Raw genomic sequence first — 23,671 nt, forward strand, 5'->3', positions numbered from 1 at the left:
TTTGGTAATTGTAGGTTGGAAGATAAGATAATTGAATTAGGCACCTTCTGTGTGTGCTATTGCAAGGTGAGGTAACAGAAGGAACTGATAAACATTGGAAAGATTTTTAAAATGTTGTGTGGGAGGTGAATGATGACGAACTTGGATTTGAACGTGTTCTATTGAACGTGCTGTTGGGACACGTAGCAGTCAGGGAAAATGCAGATCTATAGTTGCTAAGGGAAACGTTAATGAAATCTATGTCATTTCCCAAGTTTGGGAACTTTTTTCTTTTGTAAGTATGAACAATAACTTCACCACCAACAATAATAGTTTGCACAAAAAAGTGACTATGATTATTTCTACCTTACACATTCAATTGCATTGGGATCATATGATTGGTTTGAACTGTCATCACTATCAGTTAGCAAGTCACTAAGCTGCCTTCCAGCAGCTGAAGAGCAGAATGAAGGGGACTGTGTGTAACCCAATGCCATCAGTGGCGCCAACCCACAGAGCGCATACAGTTGCCCAAAGCTGAGACCACACGCCCAAGCCTGTAACTCAATAATCTTGTCAAAGTAATTGGCCACAGGTGGTCCACACAGCTGGGTGAACAGCTGAGCCTGTTCACTATTTTTGAGGCTGTCTTAACAAGTTGCTTGAAGTTGGGTGTGTTGATCTCTCTACTCTACACGGTTCTTACCCTGGAGTGATTTTTGCCTCTTATGGAATGTCTGAAGACATTTTTTATTGCCATGACTTGTGGAGGTGTTGCTACTGGCACCTAGAGGGTAGAGGCTGTAGATGCTGCTAAACATCCTATACTGCTCAAGACAGCCCCCAACATAACAAATAATTACTAAGTCCAAAATGTCAATAGAACTAAATTGGAAAAATCATGCTCTATTAAAACACAGACCTGGGCTCCACCTCTAGCAAATTTGCTTTGCTTTGTTTAGCAGAACGCAATGGCTGGGTGATGATCAGGAACCACAGAGAAGATGACTTATCCCTGAACCTTCCAGGCCTTGAACTTGGGAAAGGTATTAATGGGTCCTAAACTTGACAATGGAATAATGTGTTTCATCTCATATGTGTGCTGTGCCTCTGTGTGTGTGTGCGTGTGTGTATGAGAGACAGCGAGAGAAAAGAGGAGGGGAAGGAAGGGGAGGGGAGGGGAGGAGAGGAGAGGAGAGGAGTTGTTGTGAAAAATAATTTGCAAGCAGAGACAGCAATCCAAATCTGAACAAAGAAAATCGTTGAATGCTAAGCCCCGACAGCACATGCATAGCAATGCCAGGATAGTGAATGAGTGGGATGAATCTAACCCAATAACCTCCAATAAAATGCACACAAATGGTATATAAAAAAGCAGAATCCCTCCTCCCCTCTCCCCTGCAACAGCAAGCAACAAAAAGCAAGTTATGCAAATTCAGTCCTTCACCAACATTTATCCTGTAATTTTCTACAGATTGGCAGAGATAGCAGGAGTGGCATAAGAATACTGAAAGGGCAGGGAAGAACTGGCATCCCCACAGTCAGTATTGGCAGCACTTCACCTCGAAGACAGGCATTGGGAATTTCCTGTTGGGATGTAGAGAATCTGCCCAGCGGGTGGTTCTGGACAGTGGGGAAGTAGAGAGGGCTCTGCGGGGCACAATGATCATGGAAACAGTGGTCTGTAGTACAACTCTTGGTCCAGTCTAACCCCCATGAACCCTGTGGGTATGAAAGCACTGGTTTGGAAAGAGTAGAAAGGTGAGCAAGTTTGGAGGCACTCTGACTGGGTTATGTAGGGGACCATTTGTTCTTCTACATTTCACATTGTTTCCTATGCGTAATCTTACCCCTTAAATCAGGGTCAAGAAAATGACCCAAGCCTCCTTTTAAAAAGGAAAGGTTATATAAGCTATCAGCTGTAGAATCTGCCACCTTAGGATTGATGACTACAAATAAAGAATTTCTTACGAAAGTCAAATGGAAGTTGCCAGTGAACTTTCCTTTTCAAAAGAAGCATTGACTTTTCCCAGGATATTTTCTATTCCTTCATTACTGTGACTCAGGGGTGCCTTCCTTTCCCACTGCCTTGCTGTCTGTATTAGTTTCCCGTGGCTTCCATAACGTACTGCTACAAACTAAGCGGCTCAAAATAACACAGATCTATTATTTTGTGCTTCTGGAGTTCAGAAGTCCAGCATAGATCTCACTGGGCTAAAATCAAAGTGTCAAGGGTACTATATTTCTTCTTGAAGATCTATGAAAGAATCTGGTTTTTTGCCTTTTCCAGGTTCCAGAGGACACTTACATTCTTGGGTTCAAGCCCACTTTCATCTTCAAAGCCTGCAGTGGCTTGTTGAGTCTTTCTTATTTGGCATCACTCTGACATTGGCTCTTCTGCCTACCTATTCCATCTTTTAGGAACCAATGTGAGTACATTGAGCCCACACAGATAATCTAGGACAATATGCCTATTTTAAGGTCACCTGATCAGCCACCTAACTTCCATTTGTAGACCTTAACCTCCCCCTAGCCATGCAACATAATGTATCCATGTAGGTTCTGAGGATTAAGATGTAGATGTCTTTGGAGGAGCCATGACTCTACCACAGCTTCTCTATTTGATCACCTTTGCAGTTCTGGGTTAGCAGCTCATGGAGGGCACATGTAGCGCCAACAAGTGTCGATAAATATTATATATATACTTTCTATCAGGATTCAACTCATGCACTTTTGTATATCTCTTAGCTATGTTGCTTAAACTTCCTCCAAGAGAAATAAATATTACATATATGCTTGTGTAAACAAAATAGAAACAGGGCATGGGGTAGGGATAAATTAGGAGTTTGGGGTTAACATATACACACGGCTATATACAAAACAGATAAACAATGAGGGCCTACTGTATAGCCCAGGGAACTATATTCAGTGTCTTGTGATAACCTAAAATGGAAAAGAACCTGAAAAAGAATAGATTTAAATATATATATATGTAACTGAACCACTTTTCTGGACACCTGAAACAAGCAACATTGCGAATCAATGATCCTTCAATTAAAAAATAAAGGGAGAAAATAAATGGAAATATATATATACATGCCAAATGAATGAATTCAGCTTCGTGACTTAACTATAAATCCTAAAAATAAATGTAATTAATACAGTCTCTCACCCCCCACAACTGATAAAAACCCTTCAGAGACCACGCGCTCCATCTGTGGGCAGCTTAGCCAAGCTTCCAGCTTCACTTCTGACTTTGGTGACTGTCTCTCGGCCTTTTCAGGATTTAGTCATTCAAGACCAGAACAGGCAAGATTTTTTTCCCATCTTCCCCCACATAATCGAGATACTCAATTATGCAAACCTTGCTCTTTCACAGCAATACCCTTTATCCATTTGATTTTTTTTAATCACCTCAATTCAGGATGATTCTTTAAAAAAAAAAAAAAAAATCCCATAAATTTTTTCTAACTAATCAACCCCTTTCCCATTCACTCCAGGGTTTGAGCTTAGGAGTTCTGACTTGAATGAGGTCAGTCAGTCACTGTGGAGTTTTTATTTACTGGACTCCTCTGAAAAGTATTGAGCCGGTCTGGACTCAGATTTATTTTTCTATTAGGTTGTATGAAATTCTGACAGCTGCAAAAATAATTATGATGCTAAAATAGAACATAAATGCATGTGTAGAACAAACACATTTTATCCTTTCTCAATTAAAAGAAACAGTTTGTCCTTTTATCCTAGAGACTATTAAGGACACATTTAACTCTCTCTGTTCTAAGGGGAGGATTTAATTGATGGAGGTTTCGCTGGAAACATGCACTCCTATGCTGGGCTGCCTCCACCAGTGATTGTGTCCAAAAACTGCCTCATTTAGATTACTGGTTTAAGGATGCTAATTTTTAATATTAGCCTAATCAAAATACATTCCCAAAATACTGTCCTTATTTGCCTAATTCTATCATTCAACCCCTTTCATCTAATATGTTTACTCTAAAACAGAGGGAATTATGTAAACATCTGGCTACCAGTTGTGACAGTCATTAATCATAATGTGTTTTGCGCCCCAGTTCATTAAAGAATAGCATTTGGTCCAAAGTTATCCAACAATCAGTGACAAAGCAAACTCCTTTCTCAGTCTCTGACAAATACGTTCACCAGCATCAACCTACTCCTGGCAGTGACACTGACTGTGGGTAAAAAGCTACCACTGATTGAGCTTGAGCCCTTCCTGGAGATCAAAGCCTCTGTGATGCACTGAGTACATTTCCACTTTATTCTTCACAATCATAGGGGGCTTGTGCTGTCCCTATTTTATAGATAAGAAAACTAGAGCTTAGAGATAGACATGAATTTGCCCAAAGTCATACCACTAAAAAGTGGCAGAGATAGAAACAATTTTTTAGAGCTCAATAATTCCCAAAGCCCAAATTCTTACTGTTTTTTCCGACTCTTAAAGATATGTTTACTATTCTAAATTGAAAAAAGGAGAACAAAAAAGATTATATTGGGGATTTTTGTTCATAATGGAATGGGAAAATATATTTATGGGGTAAAATTTGTAAAATTATTTTAAAAACATACTTTGGGTAATTCCTTGCTTTGTGCTATCTATAGTCTTTTTGCTGTTAGAATGGCTACTTAGGATGTGCTCTATGAGATTTGTCTTCATCTTGGAATTCTCGACTCAGTGTCCTCACTTCATAGCATTGCTCTGTGCTGCAGAGACCTGCACTTTCATTACTGGGGGACAGGGGTGCCCCTCTACATTTTTTAGTGGCCCCCGTCTATCAAAGTGGCATCATCAGTTCTGGCTCTCTGCTGTCTGGACTGCCCCCTTCATCCCCACATTTCCCAGGTGTGCTCTGATCCTTGCTCAGCTGCGACCATCTCCAGTCTCCTCTGCCACGCCTGTCTCTCCTACATCACCCTTTCGTCTGTTGCCTTGCATCCCACCTTTCACGGTCAAGTCTCAGCCAGCTGTGACCCTCTATTCTCTTTCTTAATTCAGCAAGTGTCCCTTAAGGGCCCATTACATTGGCACCTCAAGTTCCATACATTCTAATCTTTCTTTTGTTCTTTTTTTTTCTTTTTTTTCACTTTTCTGTCATTGCATCATTCTTTTCTGTCATGCTCCAATAAGTAGCAAGTAGAGATGAGGTGCCAGGCCTATCTGTGTATTTATGTGTGTGCAGTGGAGAGTGGGGTCCACTAGAATCGTGGTCCATGACTGCTGAGGCATTTGAATGACTTGTGGGTTACATGAGGGCCCTCTCCATCCCTCTGTTCTCACAGTACATCTTTCAAAACAGTGTCCCAGATTATTGTCAACACCACTTAGTTCCACCCAAGAAACCAGCCACAGAAATGTTCTTAGAGACAGCACTGTTCCTTGGAGTCAAAGATGTTAATATCAGCAGGCTGTCTAAAGATAATGTGGGGAGTAATTTTTTCTCTCAGAAATAAGAAAATCCGCAGTATCTCATAAGGCAAACAAACCTTATGTAATCCTACCCAGAACGTTCTTTCACAAACTTCAAGAGTGCCCATCCATAACTTGTTCAGAAATTGTGTTATTTTGTAGAAGAATTGCATTTTTAAAATATTGCTTTCATGAAAATATAATGGCTCTAAAACAAGGGAAAGTGAAAGTCTCTCAGTCATGTCCAACACTTTGTGACCCCATGGACTCTACAGTCCATGGAATTCTCCAGGCCAGAATACTGAAGTGGGTAGACTTTCCCTTCTCCAGGGGATCTTCCCAACCCAGGGATTGAACCCATGTCTCCCGCATTGCAGACAGAGTCTTTACCAGCTGAGCCACAAAGGAAGCCCAAGTATACCGGAGTAGGTAGCTTCTCCCTTCTCCAGGGGATCTTCCCAACCCAGGAATTGAACCAGGGTCTCCTGCATTGCAGGTGGATTCCCTACCAACTGAGCTGATTAAACAAGATGTTCTATCAATTCATCCATCTGTCCTTCAGTTACTAATGCTCCTTTTACATACAGACAAGATGTTTAGGCATTATGAATAAGACAGAATATAGTCTACCCTGCTCCTTCTCTGAAAGACTTGACAGCTGTGAGGACAGGGAACAAATACACAAAACAAAAATACATATCACAACTCAGGCATTCTGATGCAAACAAGATGTTGAGAGGAGTCACCCTCCCCTCAATGTAGTATTTTTTAAACTGGTTTATCTGAACACGCAAGCAGTCACAGTCATTTTTAGGGTTCCTCAAAGAGGATGATCAAGTAGAGACAGGTTGGGGTTCTTGTGTCACTTCAAGCCTCACACCAATCTGACATTTGACAAAGCCTTCTCCCCATGGCTATGAAAAGCAGTAAACAAAGATTGGACACAAGCGTGATTGCAGACCTCAGTCCTTGTTCAGAGGGAGGCCATTCTGCTTCCATTAGGTTTATTCTATTATCCAAATGCTGGGAGCAGTGGCATCCTCTGCCAAGAGCCTAGTTACTGAGGAGGGGATTAAAAAGGAGAAATATATGTTCTCTGGCAGGGCTGCCCAAGTAAGCATGACCAAGAAATCCATATACTGAGAGGAGGAACACCTTCCTCCTCTCTGAGCTTATGTCAGGTGCCGAATCTAATTAGGACTCCTGACCTTGACTCTCCCCTTGCCTGAAATCATGGCCAGGTCAACACACTGAAGACAGTAATCTCATACTTTCCTTCCTTCTGTAAGATTTTGATTTCTACTAAAATACAAGGTACCCCAAGAAACTTGCTCTTGAGGCTATGATAATAATTCACCAATACATATGAATTTTCTACAAAAATACTTCTTCTGTGACAGAGACACAAAGGCAAGGTGTACTTAAGTGACAGGGGGAAGGAAGTCCTTTAATCAGGGGAAAGCCCAGAGATGAGACCCCTAGAACATATGCCACCTACTTCCCTATTTTGTTTGGAAGCAGCTCTGTCTGTGAAGCCTGCTAAGAGGTAGAAAATGTGTGTTTGTCCACTATTACTGTAGATATTCCATTTTGTTACTGACTGCTCCTTTCTTCACACTGATCTAAGTGGCAAGCTATTACTTGAGAGTGACTCCACTCCCATAAAGTGACTTTCTCCCTAAAGAAGTGTTAGCGACTAATACAAAACTACCCTGGCACCTCACAAAACCAGCCTATAAAAGAGATGAAGGACGACTGAGCTGGATGGAGCCCTTGAAGGTATTCTCCAGGATAAGAGCTGAAAGTCAAAAGGGTGCTAACAATGTAGGAAGAAGAGACCTTTGTGAGACTAAATGGAGGTGGAATTGGATGGCCTCCTTTCTTTGGTGAATTGCCCACTCAAGGAACCCTTGAAGTGTTAGTCACTCAGTCGTGTCCGACTCTTTGCGACCTTATGGACTATAGCCTGCCAGGCTCCTCTGTCCATGGGATTTCCCAGGCAAGAATATTGGAGTGGGTTGCCACTCCCTTCTCCAGGGAATCTTCCCAACTCAAGGATGGAACCCAAGTCTTCTGCATTGCAGGTGGATTCCTTACTGTCTGAGCCACCTTGAACTTGTAACAAACCACAGGCAGGAACCTACTGACTCCAAGCCTCTCTGCTCCCAGGCACCAGCACTTCTGGGAAGAGATAAGAAGCCTTCTTTTCAAACCTTCAGCTTCTTCATCGGCAACTATCATTGTCCCAGCAATTCCGAAAGCCAAAACCAGCCTTCTTCTCGTCTCCACTCAAGCACAGCCTCCGGTTCCATGATCTCTACTCTGTCCTGATCTTTCATTTTCCTAAGCCATGTCAACACTCGTAATACACTACTCATGAATAAACAATAAAAATGGCCTTATTCATCATCTCAAATCCTCTGGGGGAATAATTCAGGGTATTATTTAATGTTTCATATTGTCCTTTGTTTCACATGTGATAATCTCATTTCTCTGGATCAGTAATTCTACAAAGGCAGGACAAATAACCCTGTAAGTCACAAAACCTGATGGAGATCTTGTTTCCAAATTAAAATTCAAATCATATGGGTCTATAAGTACAAGTTCATGTATGAAAATGATAGGACGGAATATTCTAAATTTGAGATGTCTCTGAATACCCATGTGGTCACCATGCTCATATACCCAGGGTCATTATCTTACACTGGAGCCAGTACATTATCAGGGCCTACAGTGACCTGCTTGAAGGATGCAAAGCATCTAAAAAAATATCTCCAGAAATTTCTAGTATCCAGTTCCACATGTAAGGAGTTTAAAAGTCACCAATCCATTCTAACAATAAATAACATCCTAGACAGGCTGAAAATTTAACAACTCTTCTTGAACCTGTAACAGAGAGGAAGACACAGGGCAAACCATCACCCCCAAGACTGGACTGACAGACAGGCAAACACAAGGAGTCAACGTTTATCAGAGCAGAGACTCAGGAGCAGAAACCACTGTAGGAACCAGGGCTGGGGTGGGAAAACCTGAACTGTATCAATAATTGACCAATGGCTGGAGGCATAGCATGAACAACTCTGAGAATCAAAAGCTCCAAAGAGACTCAGTCTTTTGTGGGTTTTATGTCCAGGAGCCCAAGCAATTTGTCACAGTAAATATGGGAGAAAAACTCCCTCCTGTTTTAGGAAGGGCAAGAGGAAAAGGAAGGATTTTGAAATATGCTAGAGCACACTGATCTTGGCGAGATCTGCCCTCAGGAGACACTTGCTAACTAGAGCCTGACCTGCTGGGGCGTTACGGGAGCTTAACTGACCTGAGGAAAGGAAGGCACCTAGCTCCAGTCAGCTAGTCTACCATGTGAGTGAAGTGAAATAATCAACCGTGGTCCACTCTAACCATCCTCTCCCACCTAAGGAGGAGAGTTGAAAAAAAGCAACTGAGTAGTGCTTATGAAGTTCATAGTCCAAAGGCTCACTCAAAGAATTAGACCTAATCATAGACAATAAAACTTTTCTCCACTGTTCTCCCACTGACCACCACAATACTGAAGATCTGTGTACAGCAGGTTCTTTTATGGGTTCATCATGTCTGGCTATGAAATTAAAAGGCATACTAAAAAGTAGTATACACAATTTGAAGAGACAGAGGAAACATCAGAACCAGACATGGCAGGGATACTGGAATTGTCAGACTGTGAATTTAAAACAAGTATGCTGTGGGCTGTAAATGGCTAAAGTAGACAGCATGCAAAAACAGATGAGCAATATAAGTGGAGAGGTGGAAATCCTAAGAAAGAATCAAAAAGGAATGCTAGAGAGATCAAAAACAATATAGCACAAATGAAGAATGCCTTTGATGAGCTTATTAGTAGACAAGAAACAGCTGAGGAAAGAATCACTGCTCTAGAGAATATAGCAATAGAAACCTCCAAAACTGAAAAGCAAAGAAAACAAGGACTGAAAAAAAAAGCATGACAGAATACCCAAGGATTGTGGAACAACTACATATTTAATGGGAATATTAGAAGAAGAAACAGATAAAGGGACAGTATTTGAAACAATAATGACTAACAATTTCCACCAATAATGTCAGACACCAACCACCAGACATTAGAAACCTCAAAGAACACCAAGCAGAATAAATACCCTGCCTCCAAATTACACATTAGCTTATCATTTTCAAACTACGGAAAATGACTTTTCCTCAGAAAACATGCAAGCAAGAAGATAGTGAAGTAAAATATTTAAGGTGTTAGAGAACCTAACACAGAATTTTGTACCCTATTAAATTATTCTTCAAAAGTGAAGGCGAAATAAGGACTTTCTCAGACAAAGAAAATTTGAAGAAAATTCTGTCAGTAGACTGGTCTTGAAAGAAATGTTAAAAGAAGTTTAACATTTAGAGAGAAGGGGAAAAAATAGTATAAGTCAGAAACTTGGATCTACATAAAGAAAGGAGAAGTACCAAGAATGAATAAGTGAAGGTAAAATAGAAACATTTATTTTTCTTGTTCTTAATTAATATAATGCATAAGAGTTGGTCAAAATAACAATAGCAACAATGTAGTTGATAACATATGTATATCATTATGTATGCTTATACATAGGTGAAATGAATGATGGCAGTGATACAAGAAATGGAAGGAATTAGGATTACTTGGTTATTATAAAGTATACCACATGTGAAGAGGTACAGTATTATTTGAAAGTGGACTTAGACTAGCTGTAAAAGGGTATTGCAAATTCTAGGAAAACTACTTAAAAACAAAGTCTACAGTAATAGAGAAAGTGGAATCAATCATATAACATTAAATTAAGTCAAGCCACAATTAAAACCACAAATGGCAGAAAAATAGTGGAAAAATAGGAATAAAGAACAATGGCAACAAGTAGCAAACACTAACAATTATGGTAGCCATAATCCAACTGTATCAATAATCATTGTGAATGTTAGTGGCCTAAATGCACCAATTAAAAGACAGATATTGTAATCAGTTCAGTCACTCAGTCGTGTCCAGCTCTTTGCGACCCCATGGACCACAGCATGCCAGGCCTCCCTGTCCATCACCAACTCCCAGACTTTACCCAAACTCATGTCCATTGAGTTGGTGATGCCATCCAACAATCTCATCCTCTGTCATCCCCTTCTCCTCCTGCCTTCAATCTTTCCCAGCAGCAAGGTCTTTTCAAATGAGTCAGTTCTTCACATCAGGTGGCCAAAGTATTGGAGTTTCAGCTTCAACATCAATTCTTCCAATGAACACCCAGGACTGATCTCCTTTAGGATGGACTGGTTGGATCTCCTTGCAGTCCAAGGGACTCTCAAGAGTCTTCTCCAACACCATAGTTCAAAAGCATCAATTCTTTGCTGCTCAGCTTTCTTTATAGTCCAATTCTCACATCCATACATGACTACTGGAAAAACCACAGCCTTGACTAGATGGACTTTTGTTGTCAAAGTAATGTCTTTGTTTTGTAATATGCTGTCTAGGTTGGTCATAACTTTCTTTCCAAGGAGTAAGTGTCTTTTAATTTCATGGCTGCAGTCACCATCTGCAGTGATTTTGAGCCCTCCAAAACAAAGTCTCTCACTGTTTCCACTGTTTCCCCATCTATTTGCCATGAAGTGATGGGACCAGATGCCATGATCTTAGTTTTCTGAATGTTGAGCTTTAAGCCAACCTTTTCACTTTCCTCTCTCACTTTCATCAAGAGGCTGTTTAGTTCATCTTCACTTTCTGCCATAAGGGTCGTGTCATCTGCATATCTGAGGTTATTGATATTTCTCCTGGCAATCTTGATTCCAGCTTGTGCTTCATTCAGCCCAGCGTTTCTCATGATGTACTCTGCATCTAAGTTAAATAAGCAGGGTGACAATATACAGTTTATGTACTCCTTTTCCTATTTGGAACCAGTCTGTTGTTCCATGTCCAGTTCTATCTGCCCTGCGTACAGATTTCTCAGGAGACAGGTAATGTGGTCTGGTATCCCCATCTCTTTCAGAATTTTCCACCATTTATTGTGATCCACACAGTCAAAGGCGTTGGCATAGTCCATAAAGCAGAAATAGATGTTTTTCTGAAACTCTCTTGCTTTTTTGATGATCCAGCAGATGTTGGCAATTTGATCTCTGGTTCCTCTGCCTTTTCTAAAACCAGCTTGAATATCTGGAATTTCATGGTTCATGTATTGCTGAAGCCTGGCTTGGAGAATTTTGAGCATTATTTTACTAGTGTGTGAGAGTGCAATTGTGTGGTAGTTTGAGCATGTTTGGCATTGTTTTTCTTTGGGATTGGAATGAAACCTGACCTTTTCCAGTCCTATGGCCCCTGCTGAGTTTTCCAAATTTGCTGGTGCATTGAGTTCAGCACTTTCACAGCATCATCTCTTAGGATTTGAAATAGCTCAACTGGAATTCCATCACCCTCACTAGCTTTGTTTGTAGTGATGCTTCCTAAGGCCCATTTGACTTTGCATTCCAGAATGTCTGGCTTTAGGTGAGTGATCACACCATCGTGATTATCTGGGTCATGAAGATCTTTTTTGTATAGTGTATCAAAAAAGAAAGACCCAACTGTATGTTACCTATAGGAAACCCACTTTAAATATAAAGACATATATAGATTAAAAATAAATGGATAGAGAAAAATATACCATGCTAACGGCTAATCAAAAGAAAGTGGGAGTAGCTACTTCATTCATTTCAGATAGAGCAAACATCAAAGCAAAAAAAGTTATCAAAGATAAAGAAGGATATTACATAATCATAAAGGGGTCAATTTTCCAAGATGACATAACAATCCTAAACATGTATGTACCTAACAACAGAGTATCAAACTATATGAGGCAAAAACCACTAAATGTGCAAGGAGAAATGGATAAATCTGCTACCATAGTTGGAGACTTCAACACCCCTCTACCAGAACTGGACAAATCCAGCAAGCAGAAAATTAGTAAGGGCATAGTTAAACTGAGCAACAGTAATAATAAACTGGATATAAACATTTTTTAATACCACAAATAAACAAGAGAAGTTTGAAATTCAAAACTCAATACCATTTACATTGGCATCCCAAATTAAATACTTAGCTATAAACCTAATAGGATATGTAGAATATTGACAGATCTATAAGGGAATCTATAAAACCTTGATGAATAAAATCAGAGAATAACTAAATAAATAGAGGGATATTTCATCTTTATGGATAAGAAGAAAACATTGTCATGATATCAGTTCTTTCCAACTTGATCGAAAGATTCAGTGCAATCCCAACAAAAATCCCAGAAAATTATTTTGTGAATATTGACAAACTGATTCTAAAGTTTTTGTGGAAAGGCAATAGACCTTGAATAACCAAGACAATATTCAAGAGAGAACAAAGTTGGAGGGCTGATACTACTTGATGCTAAGATTCACTCTAAAGCTAAAATAATCAAGACACTGTGGTATTGGTGAAAACACTGATGAATGGAACTGAACAGAAAACTCAGAAATAGTCTTACATACATATAATCAATTAACTGATCTTTGACAAAGGAGCAAAGGCAACAAAATGGAGCGAAGAGTGGTGTTGGAATAATTACAAAAAACAATATCAATCTAGGTATAAATAAAATGAACTCTTCACAAAACTAGTTCAAAAGTATCATAGACCTAAATGTAAAATGCAAAACCACAAAACTCCTAGACAATTAATAAGATAGGAGAAAAGCTTAGATAACCATGATTATGGTAATGACATTTTAGATATGGCATCAAAGGGACAATCCATGAAAAAAAATCAATAGCTGGACTTCAGTAAAATTAAAAATGTCTGCTCTACAAAAGGCACTGTGAAGAAACTGAGAAAAAAAAAGCCACACACTGGTAGAAAATATTTGGAAAACATATATCTGTGAAAGGACTGTTATCCAAAATATACAAAAAGCCTTTAAAATTCAACAATAAGAAAACAAACATTCCAAATTAAAAAAAAAAAAAAAAGGGCCAAAAGACCTTATTAGACACCTCACCGAAGAGGAGATACAGGTGATAAATAATTATGTAAAATGAAGCTCTATATCCTACTTGATCAAGGAAATGCAAATTAAAACAATAAAAAGATATCATTAGTCATCAAAATCTGAAACATTGATAATACCAAATGCTAGCCAAGATGTGAAGCAACAGGAATTTTCATTCATTATTGATGGGAATGCAAAATGGTATGGCTACTTTGGAAGGCAGTTTGGCACTTTCTTATAAAACATATAATTACACATTTGTCCAAACTCAGAATGGCCAAGAGCGAGCCCTAAGATAAACTCTGGACTTCAGGTGATTACCTTGTATCAGTGCAGTTCATGAATTGTAACAGTGCAGTAAATGAAATGTGCCACCCTTGGTGAAGGATATTGATAATAAGGAAGGCTTTGGATGTGTGGCAACAGGGTATATGGGAAATCTTCTTAATCTCCTCTTCATTTTGCTGTGAACGTAAACTCCTCTAAAACACACACACACACACACAAAATCAATAACAACATAAAACAAAGTCTTTTAAATAAATACTTAGAAAAAAATTTTTCTAGGAGCATTGGTTTTATTCCATGGTAAATAATCTAAACATTATTTATACATGAACACAAACAGACATTTTAAAGAGGAGAGTGGAAAATTTACACTATTATCTAAGATAAAACTTGATTTGAATGAAATTTCATCCTCATAGCACACTTGACAACATCCACCGCCTCCCCCAAGCCTGTATCAAGCTCTTTCTGGGGTCTAAGTTCACACTCTCTTGCTTTAAGGTCCTAGTGTTCATATTTGAAAACCTCTGCTCTTACATTCCCATGACAGAATGGAAGAGAGAAAACACTTGATAAATATTTATTGACAAATAGATTCATCATTTCTTCAAACTTCAGAGCAGGTACAGGGAGTTGAAACGAAATTGTTTAGGTGGAAGTAGAAAGAAATGGCCTTCTTGGCACTGGAGAAGCATCCTGCCCAGGAAGGGTTCTAGTTGGCCACTATGTGATGTTTCCCTCATCAGTGAAATAGTGGTGAGAAAGAGAACATGTTTCCAGGGAAGAAGAAACCTTGGAAAGGTGAAACAAAAGGAATGACAAGGCAAGTATGACAGAAAAGAAGGGGGATGGAGCAGAGCTCAGAGACACAAGCCTCAGAAGAAGCAAATGCATTCAAGCAAAGTCACAGGCAAGTCTTGTTTTCCCTCCAAATACAAATATTCAAGACATCAACAGTTGGTTTTTGTTTACTTGGGGCTTTCTTTTTATTTTGCTTGTGTGCCTTAGAAAGGACCAGAGAAATACAGTGGCTCAGGTGAAACCCTTATGTCAGCAGGAGAGACAGAACCCAGATTAACCACCCTGGCAGCACTTACCGCAGCTGCGCCCAAGCACAGAGCAAGCGCCCTCTCTTGTTTCGAGAAATTCCAGCCAAAACCAAAATTGCTTAGCCAACGTTGCCAAGTGGAAACTTGCGTTAACATGATTTTTTTAAGCCTTCTAATTTGATAATTTTCAAGTTACCGTGACTTCTCCCATTTGGGCTCCATGACTAAAAGGCTTCGCTTCACTTGCAGTATGCAGACTTGTTGCTGGGCACCTACTTGTGCAACACAAGCCCTGGGCTCCCTACATCGTCTCTAGGTAGGATTACAATGTCTCAGGAAAGGGGTGTAGCCCAGCCAGTTTCTCCACGTTAACAGCCAAGGATGCCCTGGAGACCTCTCCTCAGACCTGGCCTCCTGGGTGTGTTAGTGTCTCTAATGGCTGTGGAATTCACTCGGCTTGTCATAGCCTGGCAAAGATCGGTCCTTCAAGGAATGGTACTAGCTCTCCTCTAGGCTCCCAGTCCTTGGTTTTAGAGACAAATGGCACTGGGCTGTGAGCAGGGAGTGTAGCAGTGTGAGAATCAGGGGGGCAAACTGGGGTGAGGGGGCAGTGGAGTGAGGCAGCAGCCATTCCTATGTGCGCTGTACTTGCATGCTGGGGTACTTAACGGTCACACCTTGGGAAGGATCTTAGGGATCATCTAGTAACCAATTCATTATATAGAAGTCAAAGCTGAGTCTCAAAGAGGTTGAATGATATACCAAAGGTTAAACAGCAAGCTGTTTGTGGGGAAGAAGGGTAGAAATGTACATTACTCTTGCTTTTAGAGGGAATACTCTCAACATGCCAGACATTTTTCTGAATGCTTTGCATAATCAATCTTTTTTAACTTTACAAACATGTGTGGCAAGTAATCTCAACTTTTCATGGCTCTATTTTATGAAGAAGGATGTAGGTTCCGAGAAGAAAGTTAAATCTGAATCCACATCTGTCCATAAAGCCCATGCCTTTCCCTCTATGCACCCAATGCCCATGCCCTGTGTGTCTGTGTGTATCAGTTAGTCATCTCTGACTCTTTGCAAGGCACGGACTGTAGCCGGACAGGCTTCTCTGTCCACAGAATTCTCCATGCAAGAATACTGGAGTAGGTAGCTATTCACTTCTCCAGGGGATCTTCCTGACCCAGGGATTGAACCTGGTCTCCTGCACTGCAGGCAGATTCTTTACTGAGCCACCAGGGAAGCCCCAACCCATCTCCTACTCAGCTGAATTCATTAACACTTTCCCCAGAAATCAACCCAGGGTCTGAGGACTGGGCTTCTACTGCCATGCAGAAGGCGGTGAAGAGAGAGAATGACTATCTCTAGGGCCACAAGTTGTATCTAGGAATACATTCAGACATAGAAACAATGATATAAATTGATATTTAGGTTTGCATAATGAATACTAGACCTATCCTATGTTGAATAGTTTTTTCGGCACCATTGTTTGAGTGCAAAGACATGCTCTGAGCTCCTAATAACTAATTTACTTTAACAAGCTTGCTAGAGATGTTATTAAAGGACATTTAAATTCAGTAGATCTGCAGTTGGGTCACAGATTCTACATTTCTACTAGCTCCCAGGTGATACTGAATTGACCAGTCCATGGACCACACTTTGAGTAATAAGATTTTCGACAAAATTCAATTCAAGAATAGAGGACTCATTCTAGATCAAAAACAGCTAATTAAGTTGGAGTGGTTTTCTTGTTTGTTTGTTTGTTTGTTTAATGGGATTAACACCTAAGCCAGCCATGGTTTCCTAACCATTTGTTTAGAAAAATCTTCCTATTTCCCATGCAGTAAGCCACTGCCCACCCTTAGTATTTCACCTTCTCCCAGGCACATCTAGACTCTGCCAAAAATTATCTTCTATAACTCCACAAGGAAATGCCAATCTTGTGTTCTCATGAACACACACATGTGCCAGCTGGCAGCAACCTTTCTGCTCTTTCCAACAAGAAAACCAAAGCTTAATAAGTCCCATCATCAAAGTCTCTGGATGAGCCATGCATGCCCTTCTGGAAGTTCCCCATTCTCCTCCCACAGTATGAAAGCCTTTCAGCTCTACCTTCTCAATGAACCCATCAGCTGAGCATTTCAAAGCAAGCACTCTCCTTCCAATTTTTCTGTCTTACATATTTAGCCTATAAGATCCTCTTACTGAGTCATCTTTTTTGTTTGTGTGTCTTGTTTTCTTAACTAAATGTTCAGCTCTTTGAGAGCAGAAGCTCCACTTAGTGTCTCATTGCATCATCCAACAAAGCTTAGTCCAATGTTTTGCTCCAATTATGGGCTAAATAATTATCTTTTAATTTCCTGAAAATCTTTTTTCCCCCTATTGTGTGAGAATAAAAGCTCCCAGTGGGCCTGCAAAGACTGTCTGTGGAGATCAGAGAATGGAGTCTTCAAACACTACTAAGTCAATAAATTAATTTCTTACTTATGATAAGACAGACCATTTCTATCTTATGGTAAGAAATTATAAAAATTCATTCCAGAATTCACATCACTAGTGTACAAGAATCATAGGAGATAATGCATGTGAAAGCATTTGATAAAGTATAAAGCCCTCTGTGAATGTAAGATATTATCTTGTTGTTACTATTATTTAACACATATGTTTCTACCAGAATCACAGGATCACCAAGAAATGACAGACAGGCTTTAAATCCACCCCATCTGAAAAGGGCCTTTTTTTCATTCATTCAATCCTTGAATTATAAGTCAATAAACTAAGATTCTCTCCTGGGCCGGGAAATGAAGGAAAGAGGAAACATTAGGATATATCTGAAAACCTATGCTAGTATCACATGGCAACTCCCATTTCCTGAAGCTCAGGGGTAGCTAGGTACAATTTAATATGACCAGGGGAGCTATTTCATGGGCTGCAAGAGGCAGTGAGATGAATGTCATTCACAGCAGGGCAGCATAATAGCATCCATGTGTTTGTCTGAATATACACAGGCACTCCATATGCCTGACTCTTGCACCTTATTGAATAAATCAGGTTACCTCACACTTTCCTCCTGCTGCCAAGACATTCTCTGCCCCAACCCTACTTCCCTTCTCACTGCAGTCTCTTTGTTAGCAATGACTCGCAGTGGTCCTGGGCCCTGTATCCTAGGCACACTTCTCCTAGAACTTCAGCAGCTCCTCCCAGCTCCTTGTCTTTTGAAGACCCATTTATACTTCCTTTTTGGCTCCATTTGGCTGTTATGGCCAACATCCCATCCTGGATTTACTAGTTACCTTAAATTCAGCACACCTTAAACAGAACCATCCTTCCTGTTGGGGCTTCTCCACTCCTAGGATTTCTGCATCTTAGAGAATGCCACCAGCAGCCACCCAAAGAACCAGAGTGACCAAAACAGGCCAATACCCATGGCTCTCCAAAGCACTGTTTGTTAAATACTGACCTGACATGTTTAGAAGGGTCGTAAGAGCTGCTTGTGGGAAGACAGAGCCCTGCTGAGGGCTGTGCTCCCTGCTCCCTCCTGTCCTAAGTCATCCAGCTCTGGCCTCACCCTGACAAGCTGCAGTTAAGCAGACTCACTTTCTTAGGGTGACCAGTTCATCCCAATTTACCCAGAACTTCCTTGATTTTTATCCTTGAAAACCCCATTCTTTGGAACACACCTTGAGGGATGCATGTGCTCAGTCGTGTCTGACTCTTTGGGACCTCATAGACTGCAGCCCACCAGGCTGTCCTCTATCCACAGGATTTCCCAGCAAGAATACTGGAATGGGTTGCCATTTCCTTCTCCAGGGGACCTTCCTGACCCAAGGACTGAACCCGTGTCTCTTATGTCTCCTGCACTGGCAGGCAGGTTCTTTACCACTGAGCCACCTGGGAAGCAGCAGGAACCCCCCTGCTGCTGCTGAGTCACTTCAGCCATGTCTGATTCTTTGTGACCCCATGGACTGTAGCCCACCAGGCTCTTCTGTCCATGAGGATTCTCTAGGCAAGAATACTGAAGTGAGTTTCCATACCCTCCTGCAGGGGATCTTTCCGACCCAGGGACTGAACCAGCATCTCTTACATCTCCAGCATTGGTAGGCGGGTTCTTTACCACTAGTGCCACTGGGAAGCCCTTGGAAACTCTGTGTCATTGTTGTTGTTCAGTCACCCAGTCATGTCTGACTCTTTGAGACCCCATGGGCTGCAGCATGCCAGGCCTCCCTGTCCCTCACCATCTCCCGGAGTTTGCCCAAGTTCATGTTCATGGCATTGATGATGCTGTCCAGCCATCTCATCCTCTGATGCCCTCTTCTCCTCCTGCCCTCAATCTGTCCCAGCATCAGGAACCCCCCTGGTCCTGGGCAAATCCAGACAGTTGATTTCTCTCTCTCTTTCTCCCCCTCACTTCAGAAGGAAGTTTAGAGACCATCTATGCTAGGTTGGGAAGATCCCCTGGAGTAGGAAATGGTAACCCGCTCCAGTATTTTTGCCTCGGAAATCCCATGGACAGAGCAATCTGATGGCCTACAGTTCACGGGGTCACAAAGAGTAGGACATGACTGAACAATTGAGCATGCACCCGTGGTTACTTGCTGCACTAACTTCCCTGGGCTGCTGTAACTAAGTACCATCAACTGGATGGCCTTTACAACGGAAATGTACGTCTTACAATTCTGGAAACTGGGAGTCCAAAATCAAGATATTGGCAGGGTTGGTTCCTTCTGGGGGCCATGAGAAAGCACCTCTTCAGTATCATTGCAGACAGCTTCTGGTGGTTTGTTTGCAATTGGTGGCTCTCCGCTTGTACAGACAACACCCTGATCCCTGCCTTCGTCTTCATGTGGCTTTGTCGCTGTGCGTGTGTTTGTGCCCAGATTTTCCCCCTTTAAAATGATACCTCTCATATTGGAATAAAACCCACCCAGGTGCAGTATGACCTCATCCTAACTTAACTAATTACATCTGCAATGACCCTATTTACAAATAAGGTCACATTCAGAAGTACTGGAGACTAGGACTTCAACAGATGAATTTTAGAGGAACACAATTCAACCCACAAAATTTGGTGTTGGTTACTTGGGAAACTCAACCTCCCAGGCCTGTTTCAACCACTTCATGTAGTACATGGAGATCAATTACAGTCAGGAATCTTCCAAAGTGAAACTGGTCAATATGATTTTTTTCTACTTCATTTCATGTTCCATGTTCTTTTGATGATCTTCCTAGATTACTTCCAGGCAGCTGACAAGCCAGGCCCCAGGCTTTACCTGGGAGTCTCCTAGAGTCTCCTATTCACTCCTACCATTATTTGATTTTTATCCCTTAAATGTCTCTCAAGTCAATCTCTACCACCAGTATCTTAACTCAGTCTCTCGTCGCAACAGCCTAACTCATCTTTGTCTTTGCTCTGATCCTGGGGGCCACCCTGCTAGCTCTCCCTGCACCCTAGTTTCTGCAGTGCACATTCCAACAAGCTGCTCCCACACGTGAAGACCTCAGTGGCTCTGCAGAGAGCAGGTAGAGTTCAAATGCCTTTGCTTCACACCCAGGGGTTTGGGTGACCTGACTCCTGCCTGACTTCTCAGCCTCACTCCCTCCTGCCTTGTCCTCACACACAGCAAATCCCCATGACACTCAACTCTGTGGTTCACCAGATCGTGCTTGCAGGATCTTAGTTCCCTGACCTGGGATTGAACCCAGGTCCCCTGGAGTGTAAGCATGCAGTCTTAACCTCTGGACCACCAGGTCGTGCCATAGTCTCTGCCTCCTTGCCTTGGCACATGCTCTTTCCTCTACCCTAGCTTCCCTTCTCCCCACCGCTGGACGTCTAAGGAGCTCGAATTTATCCTTTACACTCTGTTCAAGTACGACTTCTTCTGGGAAGTTGCCCCTGATCCTGAAGAATGATTTATGCTGTTCCCACAGAACTACTCCCTGCACTTACCACATATCAATACACTTTTTATCAGTCTCTTCCTCTTGGTCAGAGGACAAGAAGTTCATGAACCATCTAAAACTGTACCAAAAATGCACTTTGTACCTCTTCTCAAGATGTGTACCTTGGGGTACACATCTCAAGATCTCATACTCCCCTCACTACAAGATGTGTACCTTGAGGCAAATTATTTAACCATTTTAAGCCAAGAGGTTCCACACTGAATGGCAGATAATAAAAGTATCTGCTTATGGTGTGAGGATTAGTACTGAATGAAATAATTAACATAGAGACTTTTACACATGGCCTGGTACACAGCACTTATTCTCATAAACTGTTGCTGTTATTATGTTGTTCTTATTGTGGTTAATTTCAGAAACACAGCATCTCATATGAGGCTCTAGACTTTCACTGACTAGGAGTAAATTCTGGTTCTCAACACTTATTAACCCTGTGTCCTTGGGCTTATGTCTCATCATCTGTATATCTGCATATAATAATAACTACCTTATAGATATCTGAGGATAAGATATGCTACTTTTGAAGCATTGGAATAGAACCTGGCATGTAGTAAGTGCTCAATAAGTAATAGCCTGTAATATCATAGGCTTTCATCAGATTCCTGAAGGGTTCCATGACTGCAGAAATGATCGAGAATCAATTTTATAGTCTGTGAACACCTTGAGGAAGTCATTGTGTATTAATCTTTGTATTCCAATCATATACTGTAGCACTGGACACACAGTAGAGGCTCAATAACTTATTAAATGAATGGATGAATTGTAAATTGAGCAATAAATGCCAAGTTAAATAATGTCACTTTTCAAGATGTCACAAACAGAGCAACCTCATCCCCTGAGAACATGGTTGGAATTCAGGAAATGGAGAAGTGTATGTTCCAGAAATGGTGGCTAAAAGCTCCCATACTTTATTCAGAGGAATCATAAAATGTTAAGAGCTGGACTAGACTTTAGCAATGATCTATTACATCTCCCTCATTTTGCAGATGAGGAAAATAAGCTGACTCTCAGATCCGATTTCCTCTCCCTTTATGTATAATTCTAAGGTTCGTTATCTGGCTTCCTGGCCAAAGCACATCGAGGACAGCAAATCTGGAGAGGAAAATGGAGAGGGAGAACTATGTGTACCCATGATAAGTACCAACAAGTAAAAGCTGGTCTGGGGAGAGGGAAACAACATTAAAAAAAGACACAAAAACTGAAGAATCACCAGAGCCTACAACACTGGCATGGGGGTAAAAGTGCTCCTTTCTCAACAGATCCACAGGACCTTGATGGTGAGCCAGTTCCAGCCATGGAAGAGATTACCTGATGCTTCAGAAAAGCAAGGTTTGCAAGAAATTTAATGTCCATTAGTTCACAATATTTCTATCAAGAACTCTTATCCCAGTGAGTGGATTAGGAATTCAGACCTCAAGTTTTCATAGCACCACCCTAGATGCCATACCTCTGAGGTTACAGCAAAGCTTCCAAGAGATGTCAATAATGTTGAAACACTGGTGAGTTGGTTACTGGGTCCCTGAGTCACCTGCACACATGGGTGAGTTCACTGTTGCCCTCAGCACTCCTGCTCCTCACCCATCCTTGGCTCACTGCTGCTTGGCATCAGTCCTGCAGAGTAATGATCTTCCCGCAAAGCTCTGCCTGGCTCTTCTGGAGGCAGCACTCATGCATTCCTGTCCAGGCAAGGGAGGTCTGCATCTCTGTCTCTCTACCTCTCTGTTCCCCTTCTGCCATTCCCCTATTCTCCCCACCCCCTTCTTTCTCTGTAGCTTTTTCTTCTCCTCCTCTGCCCTGGGGTGCATATATTTTTAGTCTGAAGGATTATCCTTCTTCATGCATGTTTCCACAGCCCAAGTCTGCTTTCTTTCAGCCACTCTCCTAATCCACTAAGTTGTTCTAAGAACTTGGGTCTTTGAACCACAAAAACCAGACAGATGCACAGTGTATTTCTGCCTTCCACCCCATCATAGTCCTTCTTTGATACAGTGAAAGAAAACTGATCCTGCTTGGATAAAGGAAAGGAAAAAAGAGAAAAGCAGAGAGGGAAAAACATAGTGCATATCTCAAAATGCATTTTCCCATCACATATGTAATATGTTCCAGAAATGCTGTTGCCCAGATGATATTCAAAAGAGAGTTAACAGCCATAAAAAAAGAATGAAATTTTGATATCTGCAGCAACATGGATGGACTTGGATGGCAGTATGCTTAGTGAAATAATTCAGACAGAGAAAGACAAATACTGTATGATCTCACTTATATGAGAAATCTTAAAAATACAACAAATGAGTGAATATAGAAAAAAAAAAAACAACCCAGCAGAATCAGGTATATAGAGAACAGAACAGGGTTATTAGTAGGCAGACGGAAGTGGGGAGGGGCAAGAAAGAGATGCTAACTATTATACGTAAAATAAGCTATAAGGCTCTGCCATGACCTAGAGGACTGGGATGGGAAAAAGGGAGAGAGGCTAAAGAAGCAGGTGATATATGTATAATTATATCTGATTTGCATTGTTGTACAACAGAAACCAGGGCTTTCCTGGTGGCTCAGCCAGTAAAGAATCCACCTGTAATGCAGGAGCCTCAGGAGATACAGGTTCGATCCCTGGGTCAGGAAGATCCCCTGGAGGAGGGCATGGCAATCCACTCCAAGATTCTTGCCTGGAAAATCTTATGGACAGAGGAGCCAGGCGGGCTACAGTCCTTGAGAGTCTGATACAACTGAGCAACTAAGCCCACACACATGGCAGAAACCAACACAGCACTGTAATCTTCCTCTAATTAAAAAAATTGAAAATAAAATAAGCTAAAAGGATATATTGTACAACATTGGGAATATATCCACTATTTCTTAAAAATATATAGTATAATCTTTGAAAATTGTGAATCACTATATTGTATATCTGTAGCATATAATATTGTATAGCAACTACACTTCAATTTAAAAGGAGGAGCTTTTTTTTA

The sequence above is a fragment of the Dama dama genome, chromosome 12, assembly GCF_033118175.1.
Source record: "Dama dama isolate Ldn47 chromosome 12, ASM3311817v1, whole genome shotgun sequence".
In the NCBI taxonomy this organism is placed as follows: domain Eukaryota; kingdom Metazoa; phylum Chordata; class Mammalia; order Artiodactyla; family Cervidae; genus Dama; species Dama dama.